Consider the following 6,107-nt stretch of genomic DNA (forward strand, 5'->3'; position numbering starts at 1 on the left):
AGCTTCGTTTGGTACAAAGACCGGCAAATCTCGCTCCCTCACTCGGCGGTCTTCCTGCTGTGGCGCAACAGGTGGAGCTAGCCCTAGCTCAGCTCGCTTCAGCTCCACATCCTTGTTAGCTTCTATCTCCTGCTGTTTCAGCCTAGCTTCTAGCTCGCGCTCCTCTCTCGCCTTAGCTGTGCTTCTCGCTCTTGTTCTTCCCTGCGCAGCTGTGCCTCTGCTTCTCGCTCTTCTTTGCGCTGCTGTGCCTCTCGCTCTTCTTTGCGCTGCTGTGCCTCTCGCTCTTCTCGTTTCAGCTGAGCTTCTTGCTCACGCTCCTCCTTGCGCAGCTGTGCCTCTCGCTCTTCTCTGTGCAGCTTTGCCTCTGCTTCTCGCTCTTCCCTTCTCATCTGTGCCTCTCGTTCCTGTTCTTCCCGCTTCAGTTGTGCTTCCAGCTGCAGCTTCATTATCTCCAGCTTAACGCTGCGCCTGCTGCCGCTGGATCCTCTGCTGCTGCCACCAATGCTCAGATGTTCTCCCATACTGGCAGGTGATTGTGGCCATTCCACCCCCAAAGCTTCATCTCGTGCCCTGAGCTGTGCCATGATCTCCAGTCTTCTCTCTCCTACTTTGGAAGATCTCAGCTTTATCCCAAAGTGGTCTGCTATCGATTGTAACTGTGCCTTGGTGCACTCCTCCAACACCTGCTCGTCTCTAGTATCAATGAACCTTGTTACCTTATCATCCTCCATCTTGTGCTATGAGTGATAACCTGTACCTGATACCTAATACCACTGCAAAGTACCACAACTGCAACCTTTATCTTGATCGTTATCCTGGCAAGGTCGCCAATGTCAGGGTTCACCACAAGAGGGGCGAGTAACAGTATACCCAAGGTCACTCACCGTAGCCCTGCGGGTCTTTACTCTATCCTCGCGGCGCCACTGTACGCCAGGAGAGTATCCCAGTCAATCCCAACCGGCCTCTCATCGAGAATGAGTGAGAACACAGCTTGTTCTCTTAACTGCTGTGTGCCCGCCCCGACACAAGGCTCTACTACTAACCACAAGGTCGCCAACTGGTGTTTCCCGTGTCCAGTAACACGTCAGTGGTTTTGTTGAATTGTGACAACAGTGGCAAGAACACACTCAATAGGTCTGATATCAGGCAGGTATTTATTTCTATCACTCTATTTCCTTTCATGTATTATATAGCCACAAGAAACATGGAGGGGATGATATAAACGCCAAGGTATTTTATGTTTTACTTAAAACTCAAGACATCACATCTGTATATCAACAAGTAAACAGCTATTTCATGCATAAGTCGCTCGTTCCCACATATAATCATGAACTCGCCAAGCTGGAAATGCTCCCCCTCACATCAATGTCAAATCAGCTGGGCGACTCTCACCGCGCGAATGTTCATTTATCTGTTTGTCTGGCGCGAGGCGCCTGTTTCTTTAAATTCTCAAGGATCACTAAATGTTCAAACAACACAATATCTGCGACAATAGCAATAGGACGTCAATGCTTCACTGCACTGATTTTGAGCTCAATCAAACATTTCTATATTAATGAACACAATAATTCACTATCATGGTATAACACACTGCACCTCATTTAATGATAACACATGCAAGTACATATTACTGGAGTTCTCAGTAATTCCTTTTGTGGGCGAATATTCAATTGATCACTGCACACATGAATGGTTATTCAATACACAAGCATAGACATATATATATATATATATATATATATATATATATATATATATATATATATATATATATATATATATATATATATATATATATATATATATATATATATATATTGTCGGGGTTCACTCTCGGGTGAGTAACAGATATACTCAAGGTCACTCACCGTAGCCCTGCGGGTCTTCACTCTATCCTCGCGGCGCCACTGTACGCCAGGAGAGTATCCCAGTCAATCCCAACCGGCCTCTGATCGAGAAGGAGTGGGAACACAACTTGTTCACTTAACTGTTATGTGCCCGCCCCAACAATAGGGCTCTACTACTAACCACAAGGTCGCCAACTGGTGTTTTCGGTGTCCAGTAACACATCAGTGGATTTGTTGAATTGTGGTAACAGTGGCAAGGACACTCTCAATAGATTGGATATCAGGCAGGTATTTACTTCTATCACTCTTTGCTTTCAGGTATTATATAGTCACAAGAAATATGGAGGGGATGATATAAACACAAATGTATTTTGTATTTTACTTAAAACTCATTCAAAGACATCACAAGGTCATATCAATAAGAGATCAGCTATTTCAGGCGGGAGTCGTTCGTTCCCACGTAAAATATGCACTCACTAAGCTGGCAACACTCCCCCTCTCGTCAATGTCAAAATCAGCTGGGCGACTCCCCCCGCGCGAATGTTTATTGCTTGTTTCTCTGGCGTCATGCGCTCTGTTTCTTTAAGTTCTCAAAGATCACTAGAAGTTCGAACACACAATATTTGCGATAATAGCATGTATTACTTCGCTACACTGATCTTGGGCTCAAACAAACATTTCTATATTAAATGTGACAATAATTCACTGCCATGGTATTACACACTGCCCTTCATTTAATGATAACTTATGAAGTATTTAACACTGGAGTTCTCAGTATTTCCTTTCGTGGGCGATAACACAATTAATCACTACACACATTAATGATTATTCAATGCACGAGCATAGACATATATATATATATATATATATATATATATATATATATATATATATATATATATATATATATATATATATATATATATATATATATAGATGAATCAGACATCAATAATGGTAATAACATAGTTACTGGGCACATAGCCTAACTTCCAAATACTAGCATAATATTATATATATTTCCTCACTATATGATTACATTAAAGTCTCATGAAAGACATTCTCAACACAGTAAATTCATCAATTTTTCCGGGTGCCTGTACACACCAATAATAATCATATATATATGTATCGTGAGTACCCTTTATAGTACCACTCTGCACACTGGTGCCTTACTGTGACATAGGTGAGCCCTGCTCACGACATACAAAATCCTCAGGCTAAATACTATAGCTGACTAAAGGGGAATTGGGAGGGAAACTAGAATCACCTATTTCCATCTATCCTCCGATGAGAGTTGAGTTGCAGCTCCTGGTCCTGGCTCCTGCCTCGTGTCGGGAACGCCCCCACACACACGCTGTCGTGTCCTCCAGGAACTCAATCAATGTCCCACCGTAAGCGCGTCGTCTCCGTGCCTTTTCCCAGCAGGTCCGTGCTCCTCCTCGACTTCTTGTAGGGTTGGAGTCGGTCTCCCGGCCGTCGTCTTCTCCCAGCTACGGCTGCCCGCCTACGTCTCGGCTGCAGTCGTTCGGATTCCCGAGTAGTTTCTTTCTTCCTCTGCTTCCCAGTGGCTCGGTTCAGCCACTACGCCGTCACAAACGGGTGAACTGCCTCAGACGTCACATACGTCACTGCACAGACTTCACTTCTTCTTGCACAGTACCTGTCCTGGAGCACTTGTTGCTCAATATCTCGTCGATTCCCTCTCTGGTCCAACACATGAACGAAGGAAGACCTCACAGAGTACTGGCAGACTTCGGGTGACGCGTAAAATCCACAGGAGCGGGAAACAACTGTCAAACTGACAGGACCAATCTTCGCACGTCCAACCACCTTGACGTGTCGTGTCAGACTGCTTCCCTCACGGAGGATTGGTTCAGCAACTACGTCATCACTGTGGAGCTATCAGCCGTCGCATACGTCGCTGCCTAGACTCCACTCTTGCACAACACCTGTTCCTGGAGCACTTGTTGCTCAATATCCCATCAATTCCTTCTTCGGTTCAACACATGAACGGAGGAAGACCCCACAGGTGTTGGCAGACCACGGGTGATGCGTAAGTCCTCCGGAGTCGGGGTAAACTGTCCAACTGACAGGACCCCCCAGCGCACGTCCGACCTCCTTGACGTGCTGTCTTAGACTGATGGCGCCAGCGCGGCGCGCTGACCGGACCCCCTTTCCTTCGTGACGTCACATTTGCCACGGGAGGTTTTCATTGGCTCCCCGTGCCACATTGCTGTCGGTGACCAATCCGGTGTCACTGACGTCACACAGTTTTGGCGGGGAAACAGGAGAGCCAGCGCCATCTTGGCTTCCTAAAGGGCCTAAACCACAGGCCAAAATACTCTTGTTTTATAAATTTCTCGGCACTCCGAGAACACTCCACTCTCCCACATATACCAAACTGATGCCTGCTACGTAGAGAACACACGGGTAAAGTGGACATGACTCTTACTGCAGGCGTGGGAGAAATATAAGGGGGGGGGAACACCGTCACAATATATATATATAGATAAATCATAGACATCAATAATAGTAATAAAATGGTTACTGGACACATAGCCTAACACCAAATACTGGTACATTTATATATATATATATATTCTCTCACTAAATGATCATATTAAAGTCTCATAAAAGACATTATCAACACAGTAAATTCATCAATTACTCCGGGTGCCTGCACACACCAATAATAATAATAGATACCGTGAGTGCTCTATGTAGCCCCACTCTGCACACTCGTGCCTTACTGTGACATAGGTGAGCCTTGCTCACGACGTACAAAATACTCTGGCTAAATAATATAGCTGACTAAAGGGGAATTGGGAGGGAAACTAGAATCACCTACTTCCACCTATCCTCCGGTGAGAGTTGAGTTGTAGCTCCTGGTCCAGGCTCCCGCTTCGTGTAGGAAACGCCCCCACACACACCCTGTTGTGTCCTCCAGGAACCCAATCAACGTCCCAACATAAACGCGTCGTCTCCCTGTTCTGTCCTCCACGGGTCCGTGCCCCTCCTCCACGTCTTGTAGGGTTGGAGTCGGTCTCCCGGCCGTCAACTTCTCCTCCCAACTACGGCTGCCAACCTACGTCTCGGCTGCAGTCGTAGGGATTCCCAATTAGTATCTTCTTTCACTGCTTCCCAGTGGATTGGCCCAGCCGCTACGTCGTCACTGTGAAGCTATTAGACGTCCCAGACGATACTGCCTTGACTTCACCTGCACAGCACCCGACCCTGGAGCACTTGACGCTCAATATTCCGTCAATTCCCTCTTCGGTCCACACATGGAATGAAAGAAGACCTCCCGGCGTACTTGCAGACTACGGGTGACGCATAAGATCCACGGGAGTGGCGTATTACTGTCAGATTGACAGGATCAACCTTCACACATCCGTCCACCTTGACGTGTCGAGGCGCCGCCGTGGCGCTATGACCGGACCCCCCTGCCTTCGTGATGTCATACTTACGAAAGGAGGTTTTCATTGGCTCCCTGTGCCACATCGCTGTCGGTGACCAATCTGGTGCCACTGACGTCACACAGTTTTGGCGGCAAAACGGAGGAGCCCGCGCCATATTGGCTTCCTAAAGGGCCTATACCACAGGCCACAATACTTTTCTTTCACGAATTTCTCGCCACCTCGAGAACACAACACTCTCCCACATATATCAAACTGATGCCTGGGACGTAGAGAACGCTCGGGTTCAGTGGACATGACTCTTACAGCAGGCGTGGGAGAAATATAAGGGGGGGGGGGGGAACACCGTCACAATACTCATTCCTTTGAATGTTTGCTGACGATGCAAAAATTATGAGAAGTATCAAAATAGATGAAGATAGACAGAGACTACAGGACGACCTGTAGGAATTGCTAAACCATTCCTCCAGGAAACTGGAGGAATGGTTTAGGAAATGGCTGCTAAAGTTCAACTCAGGAAAGTGTAAAGTAATGAAATTAGGCGAAGGGAGCAGAAGGCTGAACACAAGGTACCATCTGGGAGGTGAAATCCTACAAGAGTCAAATAGAGAGAAAGATCTGGGGGACGATATCACACCGAACTTGTCTCCAGAGGGCCACATCAAAAGGATATCATCAGCTGCATATGCAAGACTGGCCCACATAAGAACTGCCTTTAGAAACTTGTGTAAGGAATCGTTCAGGACCGTGTATACCACTTATGTAAGACCAATCCTGGAGTATGCAGCTCCAGCCTGGAGTCCATACCTAGTTAAACACAAGACGAAGTTAGAGAAGATTC

This window comes from Procambarus clarkii, chromosome 23 (assembly GCF_040958095.1).
Source record: "Procambarus clarkii isolate CNS0578487 chromosome 23, FALCON_Pclarkii_2.0, whole genome shotgun sequence".
Taxonomy (NCBI): domain Eukaryota; kingdom Metazoa; phylum Arthropoda; class Malacostraca; order Decapoda; family Cambaridae; genus Procambarus; species Procambarus clarkii.